The sequence below is a fragment of the Rhinatrema bivittatum genome, chromosome 9 (genome assembly GCF_901001135.1).
Source record: "Rhinatrema bivittatum chromosome 9, aRhiBiv1.1, whole genome shotgun sequence".
Classification (NCBI taxonomy): domain Eukaryota; kingdom Metazoa; phylum Chordata; class Amphibia; order Gymnophiona; family Rhinatrematidae; genus Rhinatrema; species Rhinatrema bivittatum.
In genome coordinates, this window is record NC_042623.1 from 26672355 (window position 1) to 26699697 (window position 27343).

Genomic DNA, 27343 nt, shown 5'->3' on the forward strand with positions numbered 1-27343 from the left:
GAAGCTGATGCCAGTGGCAGAGTTGTTGACTCACCATAAAGCACTTAGAAAGATTAGAGTAATGTACTTACTGCAATCTGAAGCATGGAAACGAGAGTTACCATTTTACCTGTGACTTCTGAAGGAAGTTGGTACTTCTGAGGTCCAGGATGTGCGGAGATTAACTACTTTCTGTTGAAAGAAAGAATAGTGTAATTAAAACTCTCCGACCCCCCTCCCTTCCCCCCTATGCGCTTCATAGCGCTTGGGGGAGTGTACCAGGACTTTGGTACAAGGTGGGGTGGCCGCTCGGATATCCGGCCAGATGGGAGACCGGGGGTAATCTGGATATCATGTAAGCTCCCACAGGAGTGTGAGCAGTAAAGTCGTACCCGCATTTCTGTGTGCTGTACAAGACGACAATAAGACCTGATGTCAGGCTTCAAGGTGGACTTGTACTTGAGGTAATATTTGCTGAAGCTCGTGTTTAGCAGATCAGCGAACGCACCTGAACCTTTGTTTTGAAGCAGGAACCAGAGGACAGAGCATTAATCAGTACAGAGCCTCATTGCTGGAAAGGGGAGGAAGCCCTGACGCAATCCCAAAGAAATGAAAGAGGGGTTCTCTTGGTATTGTGGCTAACAGTGTCACATATCGCTATGCTAGCTAATACAGTTCTTGAAAGGCACATGACCCAGAACTTTTCGAACCATGTGGTCCGAATTAGAGAACACATCTCAAAGGGAATGTCGCAGAAGCGGGTACATACCATCTGACGTGGATCGCCGCAGGACGAGCCGGTGAAGATTGCTGGCTCCGATCTCTGGAGTCCTCGAGGGGTAGGCCGTGGACGTTAACGTCCGCCTCACTCTGAAACCTGGTATGGTGGCCCAGGTACAGAGGAAGCAGGCCGGGCGTGATTGGAATTTCGACTGCTATTGAAAACAGAGGGCCAGAATCCCACACCACTTGACTGTGGGGCACGCCGGGGAACAGGGGAGCCGATTAACGAGCTCATGATCCCCTCCCTCGCAGCGGCTCGATGTGTTGTGACGCCAATGCAGAATCCGTCGGACCTCGATCCGGTGTTTCTGGATCACCCAGGGCTGCAAAAACTGTACGGATCAGTGCTGATGGCAGTGGTGATGTTGCTCTGCCCGAGCATTGTCCAGCATGAAGAAGGATGGCACAGATGTGCTGGATGGCGCCAGAGGCGGCGATCACTGTGTCAGCGATGATGGGTGCCATGATGCTCGGCCCGGTCTTTCCCCAGCGCCAAGATGGAAGCCCTCGCTGTCCTGGATGGCGATTGATGACAGATTGTCAGTACGCCTGCTCTGCTAATAAGGAGCTTGAAAAAGAACCCAAAGCGTGGAGCATTGTATGCAGGCGAGGGCATTACGTGGCAGTGCTATGTCAGTATTGATGGTATCTATGGCAGCCGAAGTGGCCTCGAGGGCATCGTCAAAATAGGATATGAAAAAATGTCGATGACTCGGCCAGAGTAATGATGCCAGTGATGGAGTACTGACAGCATCGGCATAGGTATCTATGGGAACGTTGTGGCATCGAATAGTCGAGAAAAACAGTCATTTCGAAAAGAGATACCGGCATCGACTGAGCTGGTGACCGCATCGATAGGAAAGTCGAGGACACCTATGGGAACAACGTGGGTGTCGAGGGCATCGATGTATGGGGGCGGGCACAGATGTCCTCCGTGGCATTGCCACGGGCATCGACAGTATGGCCACAGACGTTGATGGTATGATTGGACCGACTCAGATAGCAAATGTGTGCGTGGAATCGGCGCCACGGACAAGGGTGTCGATGGCACTGACTTGGGCACCGATGGAATAGATGTTGGCATGAACCCCACGGATGGAAGAGACACAGACATTGATGGAGAACCACTTGGACATCGATGTCCAGCGATGGAGAACCACCTGGCAATGATGTCCAGCGATGGAAAGGCTCTGGACATTGATGGCATCGAGGAAAGTGGCCCGGGCAACGGTGGCATCGACCCGAGTATGGATGGCAGCGACGAGACAAGGTGTGCGTCGAGGGCATTCACCCGGGTAAGGTGGCACCGAAGGAGCCCAAGGAAAAAACAGCGCGGAGGAATAAAAAACCTGGCAGCACTGATAAAAACGATGCAGGGAGGATGGCATCAGAGTACCGCGGGGGAGGGGTACTGATGGCACCTGAAAATCCAGGGCGGTCTGAGGGGGGGTACCTACGTTAGCGATGGGGCATCGACTGCGCGAGGGTACTGGGGAACAAAGGACCCGAAACTAAAGGGGCCCTGGCGGTAACGGAAACCGTTGAAGTCCCTGTCCCACTAGCGGTAATAACCAGAGTGTCACAGAGAGACACTCGCAGGCTATGTGTAGCTAACTGAAAAAATAGGGAGAGGGAAGGCCTCAGTCGGTTAGCAGGCCAGAAGGTGACAGGAATCGACCGAAAAAATAAGTCAAAGTACTCACCGAGCGTCATAAAAACGTATGCGGAGGGAGACCCGTGCAGGGAAAAGTGTCAATTAAATAAAAAGTTAAGTGTTTCCATGAGGAAAAAAGTTAAAATCTCCTCACAGAGCTCCAACCGATATGCATACTGCAGAGTGAAAAAAAGAAGACAGAGGGAGACACCTGTGGCTCACAGGGATAATTGCAGGCTGAGCATGCTCAGTGCACTCAGTGTGCCAGTGTCAGTCAAAGCTTTATAGAAACTTTGACAGTAAAGTTTTCCGTACAGGGCTCCATCCTGTGATGTCACCCATTTGTGAGGACTACCATGCTGCTTGACCTGTGAGAAATCATGAACCTCCAAAAGAAAATCTATCCATCTTGTGGCCAATTGTGATATAGGAGAGGAGAGAAAAGGAGGGGGATATGATAGATTTAAATACCTGAAAGGCATTAATAATGTACAAGAGGCAAACCTTTTTCAATGGAAAGAAAGTTGTATAAGTAGGGGACATGATATGAAACTTTAATGTGTACAACTCAGGAACAACAGGAATTAATTTTTCATGAAAAGGGTAATGGATGCCTCAATGTAGACAAAAAAAGATAAAAATAATTTTGTAAGTATGGGATAAACACAGGATCCCTGGTGGTAAGAGGACGGTAATGAAGCAATGGGGTAAACCACAATGAACAATGGTTCAGCTCAAAACAGAAGGTGAATGACTGCTGTGTGCTTTCAAGAAGTCAAACTGGCCTAACTAGGGTTGTAACCACCACTCCATGCAGCATGTAAAAAGAGCACTGGTATTAGAAGGCATTGGGGTAATCTGTCAAAAGTGGTGGCTACAACCCTAAACAGCAGCAATACAAGAAAACAGCTTCCAAGAAGGTGGGCGTGGACCTACATGGAGGGATCATGATTAAACTTCAGTGAGCAGGGTTGTATTGTCCCCGTCCCCCCCCCAAGTACAGCCTCACCAACCTTGGTGTCTTCAAGATAGATACAAAAACTTGGTAATGAGACATAGAACGGTGTTTGCTTCCTGCAAGATCAGTATTTGAGCCAAGTTGAAGATGCAAGCCCTGAAATAGCTTACTAGTGGGTGAGATGGTGGCCATCAATTGGAGCAGAAGTGGAAGCAAAAGGGTTGAGGAATCATTAAAAATAAAATGGGGAAAGGTGTTAGGTTGTATATAGGAATTTATATGCACAATCAATTGGGAAGAAAGAATGGGCCATTTTGGTCTTTATCTGCCATAATTTGCTATGTTACTCATCTAGGATAAAGTCAAGTTGCTTGCCTGTTATAGGTATTCTCCATTAACAGCAGAACAAAGCAGCCACACAAGTAAATGACTCATTGTATGGCACAGACACAAACATGCTCTCACAGTGCTCAGAAAGACCTAGAAACTTTTGTGGTTGTTCCCATACAGTCACCATTGTGCGAGTCTTCAATATTTTCACAACCTAAGCGTCAGTTCCAAAGGGAAGATGGTGGATTGCATGGCTGATTTGTTCTACTGTCCACAAAAAACACATGTTATAGGTATACAACTTTCCTTTCTCCGTGGACAAACAGTACAAATTCAGCCACACAAGTGGGGATTCCCAAACTGAAGATTGCATTGAAATATTTGATCTTTGCTATATACACTGGAATTGCAACCTGATTGAAGAGAGGATAGAGTACCTGAAGTACTCTTACTCTGCATGCTGAGACTATCTCTATGATAAATACTTTCCAAAATAGAAATCTGAAATCCACAGTTGCTAAAGTCTCCAATGATTAATTAAATGAGAAAGTACTACACTGAGGTCCTATTGAGTAAGAGAAACTCTGATAGGATGACAAAGATGGCAGAGGCTCTTGATGAAATGGCTACTATAGGAAGGTGAAAAACTGGAAGGTCTTTTAAGTGTTCATGGTATGCTGCAATAGCACTTGTGTACTCTGTTGGAATTAATCATTAAACCAGAATTGGAAAAATTGAGAAGATACTGAAGAAATAATGTGAAGCAATGGAATGGCTCTTCATTCTGAAAAGTACACCAAATTGAAAATCTTATCTATTTAAAGTTCTTGTTGCCAAAATTATGTTCTACTTTGCTAGAGAAGGGCAAAGCTAACACTCTTGCTTTCGATATCCACATGAAAGCTAGAGACAAAGTTGGGGTGGAGAAGCAATCCATTGTACTGTGTCAGGAGAATTGGGAAAACTGGAAGACGGATTGGAAGAACTATAGCCAGACATTGAAGTAAAAAAAAAAAGGGGGGGGGCTACGAGATCTTCCATTTATCCATTCTTAACTAGATTATTATTTTCGATATGAGAGGAAGTGGAGAAAAAGCATACATTAGAGCTGGGTTCCATGGAATCAAGAATGTCCGGGAATGGCATAGAGTCCAACAGGATAAACATCCTGCATGAGACTAAATACAAAATTGAATCTTTATGGGTAGAAATCCCTTGTGTCAGGGAAGACTATAGTGATAGGGGTATACTACTGTCCACCTGGTCAAGATGGTGAGATGGACAGTGAAATGCTAAGAGAAATTAGGGAAGCTAACCAAATTGGTAGTGCAGTAATAATGGGAGACTTCAATTACCCCAATATAGACTGGGTAAATGTATCATCGGGTCACGCTAGAGAGATAACGTTCCTGGATGGAATAAATGATAGCTTTATGGAGCAATTGGTTCAGGAACCGATGAGAGAGGGAGCAATTTTAGATCTAATTCTCAGTGGAGCACAGGACTTGGTGAGAGAGGTAACGGTGGTGGGGCCACTTGGCAATAGTGATCATAATATGATCAAATTTGATTTAATGACTGGAAAAGGAACAGTGTGCAAATCCAAGGCTCTCGTGCTAAACTTTCAAAAGGGAAACTTTGATTGTTAGAAAAAAACTGAAAGGAGCAGCTACAAAAAGTAAAAAATGTCCAAGAGGCGTGGTCATTGTTAAAAAATACCATTCTAGAAGCACAGTCCAGATGTATTCCACACATTAAGAAAGGTGGAAAGGCAAAACGATTACCAGCATGGTTAAAAGGGGAGGTGAAAGAAGCTATTTTAGCCAAAAGATCTTCATTCAAAAATTGGAAGAAGGATCCAACAGAAGAAAATAGGATAAAGCATAAACATTGGCAAGTTAAATGTAAGACATTGATAAGACAGGCTAAGAGAGAATTTGAAAAGAAGTTGGCCGTAGAGGCAAAAACTCACAGTAAAAACTCTTTAAAATATATCCGAAGCAGAAAGCCTGTGAGGGAGTCAGTTGGACCGTTAGATGATCGAGGGGTTAAAGGGGCACTTAGAGAAGATAAGGCCATCGCGGAAAGATTAAATGATTTCTTTGCTTTGGTGTTTACTGAAGAGGTTGTTGGGGAGGTACCCGTAATGGAGAAGGTTTTCATTGGTAATGATTCAGATGGACTGAATCAAATCACGGTGAACCTAGAAGATGTGGTAGGCCTGATTGACAAACTGAAGAGTAGTAAATCACCTGGACCAGATAGTATACACCACAGAGTTCTGAAGAACTAAAAATGGAGAAATTACTTACCTGATAATTTCGTTTTCCTTAGTGGAGACAGATGGACTCAGGACCAATGGGTATAGTGTACTCCTGTTAGCAGTTGGAGACTGATTAGATTTCATTCTGACGTCAGCCCCTAGTACATATACCCCTGCAGGAAGTGCAGCTCTTCAGTATTCTCCTCGAAAAGCATTGTGGATATATGTGTGACTGACTGATTGATTAACTTAATATGATTAACTTAAATAACTTCATAACTTGTTAGAACGTTTAAAACTTGATTAACTTGATTAACTTGAACTGGTTGAGTGACTATAGCTGGAGACTGCAAGTGTACTCAACTGGACAGCGTCGACACCCAGCAGGGTGGATGCCCTAGGTAGATGAAAACATGGCTTACCCTTGATTCATTGACAAAAAACCATGTATAACAGCAGCCAAGGGTGGGATGCTGAGTCCATCTGTCTACACTAAGGAAAACGAAATTATCAGGTAAGTAATTTCTCCATTTCCTAGCATGTAGCAGATGGACTCAGGACCAATGGGATGTATAAAAGCTACTCCCGAACCGGGTGGGAGGCTGCCCGTGGTCCACTTAGAATTGCCCTTGCAAATACTGTGTCCTCCTGAGCCTGCACATCCACACGGAAGAATCTGGAGAAAGTATGGATGGATGACCACGTTGCCGCCCTGCAGATCTCGGCAGGTGACCGCATTCTAATTTCTGCCCAGGATACTGCCTGGGCTCTGGTCTGGGCCTTGACCTGTAGAGGTGGTGGTTTTCCAGCTTCTATGTAGGCCGCCTTGATGACATCTTTGATCCAGCGGGCAATGGTTGCCTGCGAGGCCGCTTCTCCTTGCCTCTTTCCGCTGTGAAGGACGAAAAGGTGGTCCGTCTATCGTACTGGTTCCAACATTTCCAGGTATCTGGATAGGAGTCTGCTGATATTGAGGTGGCGTAGACTACGGGCTTCTTCCGAATTCTTCAAGCCATCCATCGCTGGTAGTGCGATGGTTTGGTTAAGGTGGCAGTGTGAGACCACTGGGGAGGAAGGAGGGCACCGTGCGTAGTTGGATGGACCCCGGGGTGAGTCTGAAGAATGGCTCACGGCAGGACAGTGCTTGTAGTTCCGAGATGCTGCGGGCCGAACACACAGCCAACAAGAACACCGTCTTTAAGGTTAACAGATGGAGGGGCAGGCCTTGGAAGGGTCTGAAGGCGGATCCCGTTAGGAACTCTAAGACTAGGTTGAGGTTCCATAGAGGTACTGGCCACTTTAGTGGTGGGCGGATGTGTTTGACTCCTTTCAGGAAGCGTGATACATCTGGGTGCGAGGCTATGCTGTCGCCCTCGCTTCTGGAGCCATAGCATGACAATGCTGCCACTTGTACCTTGATGGAGTTGAGGGACAGACCCTTCTGTAGTCCATTCTGTAAGAATTCTAGGATCATGGGAACATTAGAGGAGTGTGGCTTGACGTTGTGGCCTTCGCACCAGGCCTCGAAAACTCTCCAGATCCTTATGTGCATTAGAGATGTGGAGAACTTGCGTGCTCGGAGGAGAGAATCTATTACCGCCCCTGAGTATCCTCTCTTTCTCAGGCGGGCCCGCTCAATGGCCAGACCGTAAGAGAGAATTGAGCTGGGTCCTCGTGAAGGATTGGACCTTGTTGTAGTAGGTCTCTGTGTGGGGGCAGGGGTAGTGGATTCCCTGCCAGTAGTCTTCTCATGTCTGCGTACCAGGGTCTTCTTGGCCAATCTGGAGCCACCAGAAGAACTAGTCCCCTGTGTCGCTGTATCTTGTGTATGATTGCGCCCAGCAAGGGCCACGGCGGGAAGGCATATAGCAGGGTCCCCGGTGGCCAGGTCTCTACCAGGGCATCAATCCCCTGGGACTGCGGATCCTGCCTGTGGCTGAAGTATCTGGGTACTTGAGCGTTGTATCTGCTTGCAAGAAGGTCCATGTCTGGGGTCCCCCACCGATTCACTATCATCTGAAGGCTGTGGACGACAGCTTCCATTCTCCTGGGTTTAGACTTTCCCTGCTGAGGAAGTCTGCTGTGATGTTGTCTTTCCCGGTGATGTGGACGGCAGAGATCTCCTGTAGATTTGCTTCCGCCCATGCCATCAGGAGGTCTATTTCTAGGGGCACCTGTTGGCTTCTGGTTCCGCCCTGTCGGCTGATGTAGGCCACAGTCGTGGCGTTGTCAGACATCACCCTGACCGCTTTGTCTCGGAGTCTGTGGGCGAACCGCAGGCAGGCTAGTCTGACTGCCCGCGCTTCTAGGCAGTTGATGTTCCATCCCGCCTCTTCTGCGTTCCACAGTCCTTGGGCAGTTAACTCTTTGCAGTGTGTTCCCCATCCGTGTAGACTGGCATCTGTGGTGAGCAGGGTCCAGGTTAGGGAGGATAGTCTTGATCCCCAGCTCATGTGGCAGGTCTGCAGCCACCACCATAGCTGGATCCGGATTCTGCCCGGGAGTGGTAGACGTACGGTGTAGTTCTGGGACCATGGGCTCCACCGCAATAGTAGTGAGCGTTGTAGGGGCCTCATGTGGGCTTGCGCCCATGGCACAACTTCCAGTGTGGATGCCATCAGACCAAGGCCTTGCAGGTAGTCCCATGCTGTGGCACGAGGAACGCTCAGCAAGGTCTGCAGCCGGTTCCAGTTTTGATCTCCTTGTGGGGGTCAGGCTGACCTTGTCTTCCTTGGTGTCGAATCAGACTCCTAGGTATTCCAGCGACTGTGAGGGCTGTAGGGAGCTTTTGTTTGTGTTGACCACCCATCCTAGGCTTTCCAGTAGTGTTATGACTGCTGGTTGCTTGGTGGCTTTCCTCTGGTGACTTTGCCCTGATCAGCCAATCGTCTAGGTAAGGGTGAACGAGGATTCCTTCCTTCCTCAGTGTTGCTGCCACCACTACTATTACCTCGGTTAACGTCCGGGGTGCTGTGGCTAACCCGAAGGGTAGTGCCCGGAACTGATAGTGACGATCCAGGACCTTGAAGCGTAGATAGCGCTGGTATTCCCGATGAATTGGGATGTGTAATTAGGCCTCCGAAAGATCCAGGGATGTGAGGAACTCTCCTGGTTGTATTGCACGTATGACGGATCGTAGGGTTTCCATGCGGAAGCGGGGGATCCTTAGGTGGCGGTTGACCGACTTGAGGTCCAGGATAGGCCTGAATGACATGGGTATGACATTGGGTATGACAAAGTAGATGGAGAAATGTCCAGTATTAATTTCCTGTGTAGGCACCGGGGTTATGGCCTCGAGGGCTGGAAGTCTGGATAGAGTAGCTTCCACTGCCATCCTCTTGAGGAGGTCATGGCAGGGGGACTCCACGAACCTGTCCGGGGGGGTTCCAAGGAAATCCAGGTAGTACCCCTCCCAGATGATGGCTAGGACCCACTTGTCCGAAGTTATCTCGACCCATCTGCGGTAGAATAGGGCTAGTCTGCCCCCTATGGCTTCTTCCCTTGGATGGGACGGCTGTTGTGGGGCGCGGCTGGGGCCTGTCCCTGAGCTGGCTCCCTCCCCTCTTGTTGTGCTTGTTCTGAAAGGACTGGTTCCTGACCGTAGGGTGGGGTGCTTGATAGTTGCTCTTGTAAGGGATGAAGCGCTGCAAGCTTCTGCCCCTGGCAGACCTGTGGAAGGGACGCTGGTTTCTTTTCGTCTTGTCTTCCGGCAGACGTGGTAATGGGGAGTCGCCCCATTTGTTGGCCAATTTCTCTAGTTCGCTGTCGAACAGGAGGGATCCTTTGAAGAGCATCCTCGTGAGGCGCATCTTGGAAGAGGCATCAGCCAACCAACTTCGAAGCCAGAGTTGTCTCCTGGCCGCCATTGCGGACGACACTCCTCTGGCTGCTGTGCGCACTAGATCGGAGGCAGCGTCAGTGAGGAATGATACTGCTGGTTCCATGTCTTCTCTCCGGGCGTTGCTCCTGGCTTGTGATAAGCAGGCACGTGTCACCACGGTGCAGCAGGCCGCAATCTGCAGGGACATGGCTGCAACTTCAAATGACTGTTTTAGGATGGCTTCCAGGCACCGGTCATGTGCATCCTTGAGTTCCGCTCCTCCCTCCACTGCGATCATAGTGTGCTTGGCGACCGCGCAGACTATGGCGTCCACTCTAGGGCATACCAGAAGCTCCTTGGTCGCTGGGTCCAGGGGGTACATGGCTGACAAGGCTCATCCCCCTTTGAATGTGGACTCCGGAGCATTCCATTCCAGGTCAATTAGCTGTTGTGCTGCCTGTAAGAGAGGAAAATGGTGAGACGTCTGGCGAAGGCCCTCCAGCAGGGAGTTCATTCTAGGTTCCCCCCGAGGTGCCTTGGCCTGGGATAGCGAGTTCCGTTACACATTGGGATACGAGGTCCGGGAGCTCGTCTTTTGTGAAGAAGCGTCTCATGGTTCGCTGTGGCTCTGTCCCCGAGGGGAGTTCCCCCTCCTCCAGGGGCTCGACTTCCTCTTCGGAGAAATCCATGTCCCCGTAGGTGGGGTTTCTGGGTGGTGGGAGCCTGTGCCTAGACCTCGAGGGTCCTGGGGCATGAGGGTCCTCCGGGGGAGCATGTGGCTGATCAGCCAGAGGTTCAGTTTGCATTTTGACAAAGGCATGAATCCCCTTGAATAACTCCACCCAAGATGTCGATGCTGGGTCTAAGTTGAGGGGCGCAGGTTCCCTGGGGGTCCCCGTCTGTGGGGCAGACCCACTGGGGCCTGCTAGGTCCGGGGTACCCCCTGAGGAGCTAGCACTGGGCCCTGGGTGGGACTGGCCCTGAACTGGATTTTCCAGGGCCTCCTCACAGTGTGCGCACAGGACGTCTGCCTCCTTGCTCTGTGTGACTGATGTGGCATGCAGGGCAGAGGCCTTGAGCTTTTATTCCTGTTTCTGGAGGTGCCATGTCTGTGGACACGTAAGCTCTTGTGCGCTCCAGTGCGCCTGAGATGTGCGCGCAGATATGCACCTAGCCATAGATATGCACCCGGCTCTGTGCGTGCAACTTGTGTGCATAGGTTTATGCGTACAAGGATTTATGTGCGCTTAGCTCGAGTTGTGCGCTCGGATCGAACGGCGGGCAGCGTGGCGAATAGGGCCAAGATGGCAACGGCGAGCATTCGGGTAATATGGCGACCTCCTCGGAGGGTCTCCACGTGGGCAGATCCTTGGAAATAGCCGGGGCCTGGCCCTGCTAGGGCGGATCAACCCGGTGGCACTGGTTCCCATCAATGACCTGTGCTCTTCCTCGATCCTCAGAGACCGGATTCAAACAGAAGATTTCTACCTTACCTTGTCTTCTGCGCTTCCCGGTTTCGTTCCGGGCGGTCTCCAGCTGCGGGGGGAGAAGGCAAATACCTTCACTGCCGCGCTCGAGGGGTGCACCCGCTGCCTCTCAGCCGCGCCCGAGGATCAGGGGCTAGGTCCTCACCGCGATTCGGCCGCCCGACTGAGGCTCACCTTCGAGGGATCACGGAAATCACCTTGGGAATCTCAACTGGGGGAGGAACCAGAGGGTATCACTGCAGGAGAGCAGGGCTCATCTTCAGGTAGGTTTTCCCCTTTAATTTTGGTTTTCTTTTTTGGATTTGGTTCAAACGCTGCGAGAGCGTGCAGATAGTCCCTAATTGCTATGGAGACGGAAAATACTGAAGAGCTGCACTTCCTGCAGGGTTATATGTACTAGGAGCTGACAGATTGAAATCTGATCCGTCTCCAACTGCTAACAGGAGTACACTATACCCATTGGTCCTGAGTCCATCTGCTACACGCTAGGAAAATAAAATTTCAGACCTATTAGTAAAAATTTGTAACCTATCATTAAATTCATCCATTGTACCTGAAGACTGGAGAATAGCTAATGTAACCCCAATATTTAAAAAGGGCTCCAGGGGCGATCCGGGAAACTACAGACCAGTTAGCCTGACTTCAGTGCCAGGAAAAATAGTGGAAAGTGTTCTAAACATCAAAATCACAGAACATATAGAAAGACATGGTTTAATGGAACAAAGTCAGCATGGCTTTACCCAAGTCAAGTCTTGCCTCACAAATCTGCTTCACTTTTTTGAAGGCGTTAATAAACATGTGGATAAAGGTGAACCGGTAGATGTAGTATACTTGGATTTTCAGAAGGCGTTTGACAAAGTTCCTCATGAGAGGCTTCTAGGAAAAGTAAAAAGTCATGGGATAGGTGGCAATGTCCTTTCGTGGATTACAAAATGGCTAAAAGTCAGGAAAGAGAGTAGGATTAAATGGACAATTTTCTCAGTGGAAGGGAGTGGGCAGTGGAGTGCCTCGGGGATCTGTATTGGGACCCTTACTTTTCAATATATTTATAAATGATTTGGAAAGAAATACGACAAGTGAGATAATCAGATTTGCAGATGACACAAAATTGTTCAGAGTAGTTAAATCACAAGCAGATTGTGATAAATTGCAGGAAGACCTTGTGAGACTGGAAAATTGGGCATTGAAATGGCAGATGAAATTTAATGTGGATAAGTGCAAGGTGATGCATATAGGGAAAAATAACCCATGCTATAGTTACACAATGTTAGGTTCCATATTATTTGCTACCACCCAAGAAAGATCTAGGCGTCATAGTGGATAACACATTGAAATCATCGGTTCAGAGGGCTGCGGCAGTCAAAAAAGCAACCAGAATGTAGGGAATTATTAGAAAAGGAAATGGTGTATAAAACGGAAAATTTCATAATGCCTCTGTATCACTCCATTTTGAGACCGCACCTTGAATACTGTTCAAATCATAAACTGCTAGGGAGCAGTTTATGATTTCTGCGATAGGCTTGGCAATGATATTCGGGATGGCGATGAGAAGGTTAGGAGGTATTGGGTCCGACGGATGTGAAGAAGGTTTAAGTTTCTTGAGAATATTTTCTATCTCAAGTGATGACGTGGACTCAAAGGATTCAAAAGTTGCATTTCGTTGAGGCAAGGTAGCAAGCAGGAGAGGGGGCAAGGAATTGGATGTAGTAAGGGGAGCGATAAGGTTGGTGGATTTTCTCCTCGAAGTATTTGGCCAATTCTGTGGCTTTGCTGAGGGCTAGGTCATCCGGAATGATGGGTGGGGATGTTTTGATGAGAGCTGAGACGTATGAAAACAGGGCTTTGGAATCACAGATGAAGTGATGGATTTTTTTTGTGAAAAAATCTTTCTTGGTTCTGACGATGGCATTCCTGTAGGCATTTAGGAGGGATTTGTAAGCAGCTAGAGTCGTGGTAGAGGGGTTTTTACGCTATGTTCTTTGCTTCTTAAGTTTTATCCTATTTTCTTCAGATGGATCTTTCTTCCAATTTTTGAAGGATGTTTTTTGGCTAAAATAGCCTCTTTCATCTCACCTTTTAACTATGACTAATCGTTTTGCCTTCCTTCCACCTTTCTTAATGTGTGGTATACATATGGACAGTGCCTCTAGGATTGTATTTTTAAACAAAGTCCATGCCTGTTTAACACTTAACTTTGCAGCTGCACCTTTCAGTTTTTTTTCCAAAGAATGTCAGCATGGCACACAGAGAACAGAGTCCAGATGAAGTCCTGAAACCCCTCTGTCTCTGATTGATGTACAACTTTTTTTTTTTTTTTTTTTTTTTAAACCTTACCTGAGCTCAGCGCTTACCAGCTGAGTACAGAAACAGTCTCCTACTGCGGAGGTGGGACAGGGCATCTGCATTCACCGCCACACTCTGTCTCCTGCACCCGCTACCTTTCAGCTGAACTAGCAGCTAAGTCCACCATCAGGAAACACAGCTACTGGACCAAGGGACACTTCTGAGGGACCAGGGAAATTCTCTCAGGAATTCTCAACTGGAGGAAGGATCTTTAGGTATCACCGGAGGAGAGTGGGCTTTTTCCTGAATTTGGAATTTCAAATTTCTTTCAAAAAGAACATAAGAACATGCCATACTGGGTCAAACCAGGAGTCCATCAAGCACAGCATCCTGTTTCCAACAGTGGCCAATCTAGGCCATAAGAACCTGGCAAATACCCGCGAACCTGGGTCAAAGCAATCCCCATAGGGAGATCACGCCCACCATCTGCTAGAGACGGACAATACTGGCAGGCTGGGGTCACTGCAGGGTTATATATATTGTGACATCAGCTAGCTCTGTCTCCATCTACTGGCAGGGGAGCATAAACCCACTCATCCCGAGTCCATCTGTCTACACACTAGGAAATGGCTGTTGCAAACTACTTAGAAAGCTATTGTAATATACAGCATTATTTATCAATAAGAATACAATTAGTAGGTCTCAGACCTGCATGACTACAGCCTGCCCATGTTAACCTTGTGCCCACCAAAAAATTCAGTTCTGGCTATGCCACTGACTTAACCTTGGAAAGTTACCAAAAGAGCTTTGCCCATGGCCTTGTGCCCAAAAAATCAAGTACTGTCCTAACCCAATCAGATTTATCATAGATTTAGTCAAAGATGTATATTAGTCATTTCTGTTTTAATTTGAAATAATTTTCCTTAACTCAGTTATCCTCCACAAATCAAGTCAAAGATTTCATATATTGACCTAATATCATATCTTAAAAACCAAAGCATTTTCATTCTCAGGGACCCAGATTTAGTAAACTTTGACTACATTCATTTCAGAAGGATTCTTGCTATAGACCAGTGTAACTGTAGGTAATGGAAAGAAACATCACTTTAGTGTTTTTCCCTATTATAATTTTAGTTGAGTTTATTTACATAATGCATTTGATTTTAACCGCATTTTTGTAAAATTTTATAGGAGTTTGCTATCAAATGCTTTGATTTAAAAGAAAGAAAATCTATTAAGACAATAAACTAAAACTATCTGTAGGAGGGTTGCTCCATTGTGGCTGCTGTTAAGAGGTTGTAAGGTGGAACAATGATCTTTAAGCTCAGCAGCTTCTTTTACTTTCTCACCAAATAGGTTACCCCAGAACAGGGTGCATAAACCAGTTTGTCAAACATCATTCCTAAGGTCTAAGGCTCCGAGTCTAGGCCAAGCTAGTCTTCTGAAACTTAAAGCAAAAGCTGTAAGATGTGATGTAAATTTTCCTGAATGTCCTGGAAAAGACCTCCTGACATCTCATCTTTTGTAAGATGTTATAAGAATGCTGTATCTTTTGAAATTGATATGCTGAAATTCTCAGTTGTGCATAGCTGATTGGGAACCTTTTTCCAGTACCGTCTAGCAGTTTTGCTCCCTTTCCATGGGGGGGGGGGGGGGGGGGGGGGGGGGGGGAAGGCAAGGAGAAAGGGACATTGGAATGCATCTATGATTTTTTTGGTCTTCTTAAGGGCAGACTATTACTACTATTTATAAGAAAGCTGAATTTTTCTGTGTCCTGGGCATGGTTGAACTTTATATTTTAAATCTTTATTTCTTGTAACCAGGAGTTGGGAAAGGCATTTTCTAAATTTTAGCTTGGATATTCTACAGAGCTTTATTAATGGTCACAGCCTTAGTTTGCTTAAGCCCTTGGATACATTTTAAGATGCTTGGAAAGTCTGTTTGCTGTGTGTCTTCATGCAACTTAAATGGCATGGCATCTGTCATCTTTTGAAGGAAGGTAGAGTAGAACATATCTTCTGGCTAGGTAGTACTTCTGGGTTACATTGGTGAAGGATCACAGGATAAGCCTGCAAATTCTTCTAAAGACTGAATAAGAGTTTCCAAAGATGACAGACCCTCAGAACCAGAAATAATTGGAGGTTCCTTCAATAAAGGTTTGTTTGTTGATTAACAAGTAAGATAGTCTTTCTTCCTGTAATTGGGCTAATTCTTTGATAGCCCAGAATAGGAGACTGAATGCAGTTCTCTAGAAAGCCTAAGACTGGTTTGTGACACATACAGAGGGATAGGTGAACTTCATCTTCATTTAATTATAGAGAAAACCCATCCATAATTTCTACACAAACAAATTATGCTCAGAAACAGCCAGCTGAAGGAATCTCAGAAAAAGCCCTTTTGGGGACCAGGAAAAGTGGTGTTTAACAGGAGTCTTTGTAATGTTTTCACAAAAAGAAGTTGTAATGACACAGAAAACTATCAGTACTATACCCTTCAAGTGCTCAAGCAGAATGGCACAGTTTAGGGGGAGATTCAAGATGGCGCTGAGATGAGAGGATGCAGAGTTTGGAGCCTCAAAAAAGAATGCCTCACACGAAAAGAAAAGGGAGGATTAGAGAAGGTTCCTTGGCCACTCAGATTCCTCCTCCCTTAGTGCAAACCACCATCGCAGGATACTACTCACTGGCAGACAGAACCCCGGAGAATCCTGCTGGAGCAACTGCCGCCCATGGGAGAAACAACGCTCAGTTCCGGGGCACCAACAATGCCCTCCCCTCCTGCAAAGGCCGCAGCAGCTAACCCAGAATCACTCCTGAAATTGACTGTTTGGTTGGAGTACTACCGAGGAGGGGTTTGGCTGGAAGTATCGAGGGCCCTGCTATGGAGGGGGACATGATGGACAGCCCTCCCCTCATCAAGGTGGAAGTTATCGAGGGTGACCGACCCGAGGGAGGTGAAGAGGCCATCTGGAAAGTTCCATCTGAGGGATCAGGAGTCCGTGAGGATTTAAATAGTGTGTTACAATCAGTAACTTTTCCCTCCTTGAAGCCATTGGAGAAGCCTAACATTATAACGTTAGAATCATTGTGGTTTGCCATCTCAACATTACAAAACTCAATAATAACTAACATGCAATAAAAGGAATGCAGGAACTTTATAATAATCTAAAACCTGTAATAACTACACAATCGGGAAAAAATAGAACAATGGAGGATAAAATAGAAAAAGTAAAAACTGTTCAAAACACTATAATAAAAGGTGAAACAATGTTAAGTAGAAGAGTTGAAATTCTAGAAAATGAAGCTAGATACTGGAATATAAGGAGTGTTAAAGTTCCCTAAATTCAAAATGATATCACCAAAGGAACAGTTCAAGCACTATTTAAAGGAAGTACTGCTGATTCCTATGGAAGAACAACAGATGTTAAAGTATATTTTCTATCTGTATTTAAAGAGGGAAAGGGAAATCAGTTAGAAACAAAAGGAAAATACCCAGAATGTTACAGAGTTCTTGGAAACTTCACTTGATACACAAATAGAAGGAAGGGGAACACTGCTTGTTAATTTTGTTATCCCCTGACAGGGATAACATATTAAAAAAATTTCTTCAGAAGAGAAGTTTCCTTTACCTTGGTCAGAAGATCTGGGTTTATCCTGACGTTGCCAAAGAAACACAAAGAAGGAGAAAAAGGTTTTTGAGTTTAGTTTCTCAAGTTAAGCAATGCGGGGCCCAAATAATAGTATGGTTTCCGTGTAAATGAGTCATGAAAGTAGAGAGTATCAGACATGTTTTTTATGAACCGTAACCATTGGAAAATTTTCTGGAATCACATTAATGGACTCAAAATACAGGATGAAACAATCGTTGGCACTGAATAGTCTGCCTTACTCTCTAATACTTTGAAAAGTTAGTATGTAAACTGCTCAGATTAATCTTATATCTCCTCCCTCTTATATATGAGTAACAAATAGGTAGATTTGATTTGAATAGTTTTGAAAGGAAAACTGTTTGATGTTATATCTCTGAACCTAATTTCCAATGGCACTGTTTGATGGCTGTAAAATTTGGAAAAAAAAAAAAAGAATGGCACTGCAATCTCAGTGTGGTGCTTCATCACTATGCTGGAAGGGACTGCATCCAATCCTTTTGCATGGGAGACCTGGTTGCAGCTTTATCTTTTTGGAGACTGACTTTATACTTTGACTGGTCACAGAATGACGATATATAGCAAATGTTGCTTACCTGGAACAGGTGTTCACAGGACAGCAGGATGTTAGTCCTCACATATGGGTGACATCACAGGATGGAGCCCAATCATGGAACACTTTTGTCAAAGTTTCTAGAACTTTGACTGGCCCCTATTGGGCATGCTCAGTATGGCACCATCCCTGCAGCCAGCAGGGGTTCCCCTTCAGTCTTGTTTAAAAAGCTACAGCAAGTGCCGAAAAATAAAATAAGAAACATAACGAACCCAACACCGCGGGACAGCGGGCGGATTTCGTAAGGACTAACATCCTGCTGTCCTGTGAGAACACCTGTTATAGGTAAGCAACATTTGCTTTCTCACAGGTACCAGCAGGATGGTAGTCCTCACATATGGGTGAGTATCGAGCTGAGGATGTCCGAGTATGCCCCAAATGTACCCGGATGTTCAAGAATACAATATAAAGCACTTTGTATAATCCATAAACTAATCCACGATAAAGCAGACTGGCTTAACACGGCACTGCGCATACATGTACCACAAAGAAACCTGAGATCTGCAAATAAAGCTCTACTAACTGTCCCCTCTGTCAAATCAGCACATCTCACGCAAGTAAGGGAAAGAGCACTGTCACTGGCTGGTCCTGTACTCTGGAATACCATGCCACTCGAAATAAGACTACAGACAAATCTGAAATTATTCAAAACTAATCTGAAAACCTGGCTTTTTAAACAAGCATTTTATAAAGATAAAGAAAAGGAGAAAAATAGTTGAGCGATAAGGATGCACCAAGCTAGAAGTTTTTACTAACCTACATAAGTATATTAATGTTAAAATCAAACTGCCTAATTTGTTCCTAACAATCAGGTTTAATTTACACACCAAGTTTATTATTTTACATTGTTACCGTACTATGATGGCACACGAGTAATTTGTAATCTATACCACCCATATTTCTCTTTATCGTGCCCTTCTGTAAACCGTTGTGATGGTATTTAACTTAACGATGGTATAGAAAATTTTTTAAATAAAGGCACTAGGACTGGGGTGAAATTTGGCCGAGGGCATCCTGAACTCTACCGGGCAGGCAGAGGGGTGTTGGTACGTCAAGTTGTGAATAGGTTACGCAGGACAGATTGGCCGAAGATGGAATCTTGTCTTCCGGCCTTGTCCAAGCAATAGTGGGCTGTAAAGGTATTGAGAGAACTCCAGGTGGCAGCCCTGCAAATGTCAGGAAGCAGCACCGAACATAGGTGTGCTACTGAAGTCACCATGGCCCTCACAGAGTGTGCTTTAACCAGGAGGAGAGAGTCTGCTTACCCACAGGCTGCCTCAATTTAATGGAACGGAAAAAGACAAATAATTGAGTGCTTTTCCTGTGGGCAGCTGTACGGTCTAGATAGAACTCTAGAGTCCGTTTACAGTCAAGGGTATGCAGAGCCTGGTCTCCTGGATTGGAATGGGGCCTGGGAAAAAAGATAGGTAGTATAATGGATTGATTGAGATGAAACTCTGATACCTTAGGTAAGCACTTAGGGTGAGTGCGGAGTACTGTCCGGTCCTGCAGCAGATTAGTGTAAGGCGGATAGGTAGCTAGGGCCTGTAACTCACTAACTCTGCGAGCCGAAGTGATTGCCAAAAGGAAAATCACTTTCCATGTGAGATAGCGAAGTTCACAGGATTGGAGAGGCTCAAATGGTGGTTTCATGAGCCAACCCAAAACCAGGTTGAGGTCCCAAGAAGGGGCCAGAGGACGCAGTGGAGGCTTGAGGTGAAGCAAGCCCTTCAGAAAACATGTTACAAGGAGTTGTACTGATATGGGAACATCCCCGACACCTTTATGGAAGGCGGCCACCGCACTAACATGCATTCTGATGGAGGAAGTTTTTAGTCCTGACTCCAACAAGTGCCAGAGATAGTCCAGAAACTTCGTGATTGGACAGGCAAAGGGGTCAAGGGATTGAGAAGAGCACCATGACTGAAACCTGTTCTATTTGTAAAGGTAGGATTTTCTCATGGAAGGCTTCCGTGAAGCAATCAGGACACGGGAAACTGATTCAGAAAGGTTAAGTGGCTGCAGGATTAACCTTTCAACATCCATGCAGTCAGGGACAAAGCTTGAAGATTGGGGTGGTGCAGGCACCTGTCGTTTTGCGTAAACAGAAGCGGGTCATTTCCCAAGGGAATGTGCCTGCGAATGGAAAGATCCTGAAGTATTGGAAACCACACTTGGCGTGGCCAGCGAGGTGCTATCAGGATCATGGTTTCCTTGTCCTGACTTAACTTCATGAGAGTCTTTGAGAGAAGTGGAAGTGGAGGGAATGCATATAGGAGACCGGTCGCCCATGAGAGGGAGAACGCATCTCTTGGCTGATAGTGTTGGCTGCGAGTGAGAGAGCAGAAGTTCTCTACTTTGCGGTTTTGAGGTGACGCAAAGAGGTCTATTTGAGGATAACCCCATTGTTGGAAAATAGAGTCTGCTATTGAGGGATTGAGAGACCACTCGTGTGGTTGAAATGTGCGTCTTAGCTTGTCTGCCAACACATTGTCCACTCCCGGCAAGTAGGTGGCCCTGAGGTACATTGAGTGGGAGAGGGCCTCCTCCCATATCTGCGCAGCTTCCTGACACAGGAGGTAGGAGCCCATGCCTCCCTGTTTGTTGATGTACCACATAGCCACCTGGTTGTCCATCTGAATCAGGATGACTTGGCTGGAGAGGCAATCCTGAAATACTCAGAGCATATCTGATTGCTCAAAGCTCCAGGAAATTGATTTGGTGTTTGGCTTCCGTTGGAGACCAAGTTCCTTGTGTCTGCAGATTGGCCACATGGGCTCCCCAGCCGAGGTTGGAAGCATCAGTGGTGAGAGTTATTTGAGAGTCTGGAGCCTGGAAGGACAAGCCTTGGAGGAGATTGATCTGATTTTTTCACCAGGCGAGAGACTGAGTCGATGATGTGGACAATGGTCGACAGGGGCTGAATACATTGAGTCTATTGTGACCTTAGAGTCCACTGCACAACTCATGGCTAGGCGGGCCATTGGAGTTACCTGAACTGAGGACGCCATGTGTCCCAGTAGGATGAGAAAGCGGTGTGCAGTCGTGGAGCACAGACTGCAGCTGGTGTGCGAGAGAGACGAGAGTGAGGGCTCGCTGTCTAGGTAGAAAAGCTTTTGCTGCAAGGTGTCCAAGTCTGCCCCTATGAATGATAAGGTTTGAGATGGGACTAAGTAGGATTTGTCGTAGTTGACGAGAAATCCTAGCGAAATCAGAGTGTGTAAGGTAAGATGTAGGGACGACAGAGCAGTTTGCTGAGTGGGAGCCCTGATCAACCAATCGACAAGATAGGACTCAAGGTGTTCACGTTTACCCCTAAGGAAGGCTGCAACTACTATGAGACATTTTGTCAAGATTCGTGGTGTAGAAGTGAGGCCGAATGGAAGCACTCTGTACTGATAGTGCTTGGGGCCTACCAGAAATATCAGGTATTTGCGATGAGATGGAGTTATCGCAATATGAGTGTATGTGTCCTGGAGGTCTAGAGAGCAGAGGAAGAAGAGAACCCAAGGTTACCATTTTGAACTTTTCTCGATGGAGGTACTTGAGGGCACATAGATCCAGAATTGGACAAATGCCTCCTGAGTTTTTGGGGATTAGGAAGTACCAGGAATAGAACCCTAGGCCGTGCTGAGAGTAGGGTACTGGTTCTATTGCCTTGGACTGGAGAAGGAGGGATACCTCCTGTTCCAGAAGGATGGAGTGATTGGATGTTCTCCACATCAGTAGAGATGGGGAGTCCGGTGGGATGGAGAGAAAGTTGAGATGAGAACCTTGAGCGATTATCGCTAGGACCCACTGGTCTGAGGTGATTGACTGCCACATGTTGAAATGGCACAATCGACCTACCACTGGTATGTGAGGCAGTGGAAGCTGGCTGCTGCTCTCTATGCAGGAGTCAAAAACCGGAAGCAAGGCCCGGCTGAGGAGCTGCTTGCGGCTTTTATTTTCGTATCTGACGAGACTGGGTTTTTTGAAATGGTCTCGTGGAGAGAGTTCTAGCCGGTGGCGGGTAGGATTTCTTCGGACGGAAGAAGGATTTCTTAGTGCCTTTTCGGAAAGGCTGTTTGAGGAGTACTCAGAAGGCATCAGAGAGAGCTGTCTCAGGGTCTCACGATGGTCCTTGAGTTCCGCCATCGTTCGTTGGATCTGTTCGCCGAACAGATTGTCTCCTACACAGGGCAGGTCAGATAATCTGTCTTGCACTTCAGGGGGAAGGTCCAAAGATTTGAGCCAGGCCCATCTTCTTGCCAAGATAGCAGCTGCAGATACCCTGGTAGCAGTGTCAAAGATATCGTAAGATGATCTTATCTCATGCTTGCCTGCCTCAAAACCCTTGTTTACTAGGGTTTGAAGCTGATCTTGAAATTGCTGAGGCAGGGAGTCTGTCAAGTCTTGTAACTGCTTAAATAAGACCCTGTTGTATTGAGTCATATAGAGCCGATAAGAGGAGATTCAGGAGATGAGCATTGAGCCCTAGAAGACATGGCAACCAATGACATCAGAAATTTTTGCTCCTTGCCTGGGGAAAAGGAAGTGTGGGTTTTTGATCTCTTTGCCTTCTTTTGGGCAGATTCTACAACCACAGATTGGTGATCCAATTGAGGTTTTTGAAAACCTGGGGCTGACTGTACCAAATAAGTGGTGTCAGCCTTCCTGTTGACTGGAGCAACAGAGCCAGGGTGTTCCCAGTTCTTTTTGAGGAGATCCAGAAGAACTTGGTGAATAGGGATGGAGGTTATTTCCTTGGGGCATCCAGGAATTGCAACAGCTCCATCATTTGATGCTGGTCATCTTGTTCGGTCTGTAATTGGAAGGGAACCAATTCAGACATCTCCTTCACAAAAGTTATGAAGGAAAGGTCCTCTGGAGGAGAATGCTTTCTGCTTTCAGTAGGAGAAGGTGGTGAAAGCAAGTCATCGGTATCTGGTAAAGAATCATCAGTCCAGGTATCATAGGGATCAGCACCTGTCCCTCTAGGAGCCCGAGGGGGATAGGACAGTGGAATCCCTTAAGGTCCTGGTCTAGGCTCCGAAGGAATAATTGGAGGCACCGGTGCAGGCATCGAAGGCACCGGTGAATGGATCTGTGGCGCCGGACGCATCAGCATGACTCCCGATGGAGGAATGCGGAATGGTGTTTCTCCTCCCGATGACAAGGTAAGAAGCGGAGAGGGGTGGTCCCGGGATCCATCGGGGGAAAAGCGGCAATGAGCGCTTCCATACTCGAGAGCAGTAGTGCCAACGCTGCCGAATCGGGTCAGTGGTCTGTTCCACGATCGGTACCGGTGCCGAAGGAACTTGGAGTCTATGCATCGCCTTGTCGATGGCCTCCTGAACCAGCCAGTCCAGTTCTTCTCGGAGACCTGGAGCAAGCAGCCCCAGCTCCGGAACAGAAGAAGGAGGCAGAGGCATAGCTGGAGGGACCACCGTTAAAGGTGGAGTCGCGGCTCTCAATCCACTTTCGGGTGAGGGTTGCCTTGGTGACCGAAAAGGTTGCCCTGGTCACCGAAAAGGTTGATGCCTTTTCTGAACGGAGTTTCTTCGACAGCAGCTCGGACGATGGCGAGGTCGATGATCCGCTACTTCCAATGTCGTGGCAATGTTTCTCTCTACAATCCCTTCGGTCCTGAGGAGGAGTAGAGGTGTTGAAGGCTGAGAAGTCGTCAATGCCGGAAGGTTGACAGTGCCGGTTCTGACGACGTCGATGCAATAGACGGCATCGGGGTTTGAGCACAGAAGAGAAGTTCCATCTTCTCCATTCTGGCCTTGCGACATTTTGGTGTCATTAGAGCACATCGGGCTCACATCTGAGACACATTACACAGACCTTATGAAGGTCTGTTATGGACATGGTGCGACTGCAGTCCGGGCACAGACGGAACCCCGACGCCATGGCCATGAAGAATTTGAGCTGCGGTACGGTCGACGGCCAGTAGGCCGCGAGGGCCAAACTTGACTGGAATCGACCGAAAACCGGTAGAAAACTTACTGGAGAACCACGGCTTGAAAAAATTGGAGGGACCCCTGTGGGGTAAGAAAAGTTGTAGTAATTCCATGAGAAAGATTCCTGTCAGGAATCTCTGTGGAGCTCCTTAACCGCGTGGCTACTGCTGTGTGGAAAAAAGAAGACTGAAGGGGGACCCCTGCTGGCTGCAGGGTTGGTGCCATGCTGGGCATGCCCAATAGGGGCCAGTCAAAGTTCTAGAAACTTTGACAAAAGTGTTCCGTGATTGGGCTCTAACCTGTGATGTCAACCATATGTGATGACTACCATCCTGCTTGTCCTGTGAGAAAAATATGATAAATATATTCTACTCTGAAGTTTCTTTCCTTGCTCGATGGGAAGAACTACTGGTATTTTCAGTTCCCTAAAAGCCATAGCTAGCAGGGACATTATGCCATATGCTGCATATGCTCAGGCCCTAGATAGAGGCAGATTTTTTGTAGGTCAAGGCTAACCATCTTGTGCCCAAATTGGGTACATAGTGTAAAGACTTCTTACTGGACAATGCAGATTTCTCAGACATTGTGTAGAGAGAAAGGAGAATACGAGGAAAATTTTTTTTTGGAAGACTCATATTACCATGGTCTGATCATCAGCTAATAAAAGCAGAAATAACTTCTCAACACACAACAAAAACTCTCATAATAATCAATCTTTCATATACAGAAAAAAGGTTGAACCGAAAATACTCAAAGAAACAGTAAAAAATAAAATAAATGAGCTAGAGCACGATAATGCCACTTCATCTTTTGACTCATGGGATACAATTATCAATGAAATAGCCGATACCCTATGCCCAATCCAGAAAAAAAAATTTCAAAAATGAAGACAACACAACTAAACAAAAGAAACTTTGGTATAACTAAACATACCCTGAGAAAATCTGAAAAGCAATGGCGGAAATACCAATCCACAGAATCCCTAGAAAAATAAATCCCTTTTAACAAATTACTGTGAACAAATAAAGCAAAAAAAGAATACTATGCAAAACAGCTTCATGGAGTAATATTTAACTCTAAACTACTCTTTGAAACAGTAAAAAAAAACAAAGACCCATCTTCCTCCTCTTCAAACTACGAGTTTTTAGAAAACTCATGCAACAAATATGCCCCCTCGCTGTTAAACAAAATCAATACTCTAAAATCACAATTCCCCACCTGCTTAAAAGAGTCTAATGAAAATCTTGGACAGGCAAAATGGAGCTCATTTGACCCACTATCTAAATTTGAAATAAACCAAACCATCACAAAAATGAAGCCTGCCACCCTCCCACTGGCCCCTATCCCCCAAGTACTCTGAAACCAATAAAAAGCATAACAACTCCGATATTTACAACCATAATAAACCACTTGCTGAGAGATTAGTCCCTGGTAAGGCAAAACAAGCCATGATTAAACCAATCCTAAAAAATAAAACTAGCAGAATCCATGATTGGGACAATTACCAACCAACATCCAACTTGCCTTTCATTGCTAAAGTCCTAGAAAAGGCAATGCTATCACAGCTAGAGAACCACCTAGAAAACAATACACTATACCCAAACAAATTCGGATTCAGAAAAAAAAAAACAAACACTGAACAGAAACATACTCATTTCCTTAACCAACCCGGTATTCAAGAGTCTGACAACAAATCATTTATCTTGTTACTAATTGATCTAACAGCAGCATTTGACACAGTTGACAATACTCTGCTATGCCATCAGCTGAGACAAACTGGAATAGATGGAAATGTTAACAAATGGTTCTCTTCCTTCCTAAAAGATATGACATTCCAAGTCAAGCTGGGTAATCAAATTTCTGACACCTTACCAATCAATACAGGTGTCCCTCAAGGTTCAGCACTCTCGGCCATACTATTTAACATCTATTTGCTACCCATATGTGCACTACTAGCAAATCTAGGTATCAACTTCTTCCTATATGCAGAAAACATACAATTCTACATCCCTTTTGACAAAACAGTTGAAAAACTGTGTCTGTCAACACACACGAATGCCATACAACAAAAACTTGCTCAACTGAAACTAACTAAACTCAAAAAAATCTGAAATTGTGTGGTTAAGGAGAACACGATAATCAAACCACCTACCCTAGACCTAGGATTTATTAATATTACTCCTTCTGAACAAGTACGAGACCTTGGAATTCAGATAGATGAAAACTTAACTATGAAAAAGCACATACGCAAATTACGGTAATCAAAACATGATACTCCAAGCTGAAAATATTACATCGCCTAAAACCACTGCTAACACAGGACTTTCGCACTGTCCTACAAACACTAATATTCTCAAACTTGGACTACTGCAACTCCCTACTACTAGGCCAACCACTACAGCTACTTCAAAATGCCTCTGCTAGACTATTACTGGTGACAAGGAAATTTGAACACATCACCCCCTTGCTGATAGCACTGCACTGGCTTCCTTTACAGTCCAGAATTCACTATAAAATATTAACTAATTTTCAATATCAACAACATTAACCCATGCTTATTAGGAGTGACACTTCAACAATATACAACAGAAAGAGCCCTAAGATCAGAAAACAAAGGACTTCTAATAGTGTCTTCTATTCGGAACACACACCTAACACAAATAAGAGACCAAATGTTTTCCATAGCGGGCCCCAAGACACTTTCAGAGTCTTTACAACAGTTAACAAAAAAAGTTTCAAGCGAGAACTGAAAACTTGGCTCTTTAGAAATACATACGATTTAACGTAAAATACCATTATACCGATTTCCAACGTCAATACCAGAAATAGCATTGGAGAGAACAAGTAATAATTGATGTTTATTTTATTTTTATTTTTAATTTTTATATACCGAGGTTCTTATAGAGACTACAAATCACTCCGGTTTACAGTGCAATGTTAGCAGAATCAGAATTGGTATGTACTACTACTGTGTTGACCTAAAAATATATGAATATGAGCTAGATTATATAGTTGCTATTACGATATCGCAGATAATGTATGTATATGAACTAGATTATGTATTTGCTATGGTGTTAACCAGAATATGAATGCTGACCCACAGTTTGTGATTGTTGTCCATGAATATGAATGCTGATAATGTAAAAACTGTTGTGAGCTTTTGGAACGACAGTTTTTAAAATGCTTAAATAAAAGAAAAACAAAGAAAATATAAAAGAAAAACAAATTAGTGAAGTTTTTGAAAAAAAAAAAGTAAAAAGTCACAATGGTAGCTAGTGAGAAAGCAAAAAAACTAAACTCTTTTGCTTTGGCAGAAGAAAAATGACAGACTATTCGCACAGTGGTGGCTATACAGGAACACTCGCATGCTCAGAAAGACTTCTAGGGTTTTCTAAGCTCTGAGAAAACACATTCCCTGTCGGCACCTTATGATGGCTGAATTTGTTTCACTTGTTCATGGAGAACATGACTTTAAAAATAGAAAGTAAAAAAATAAATATTTGTTTTATAGTTCATTACGGAAATGTTGACATCACTACCTAAAAACTGAAGCTTTTCTGAAGACAGCATATCAGCTATGAA

The 27343-nt window shown here is 45.5% G+C and overlaps 1 protein-coding gene across 5 annotated transcripts in view; it reads right to left on the reverse strand.

Moving 5' to 3' along the window:
• The window catches only part of IMPDH1 (inosine monophosphate dehydrogenase 1), a 303033-nt gene that overhangs the window by 108000 nt on the left and 167690 nt on the right, over positions 1-27343 (reverse strand). The gene's annotated exons all lie outside the window — the stretch shown is intronic.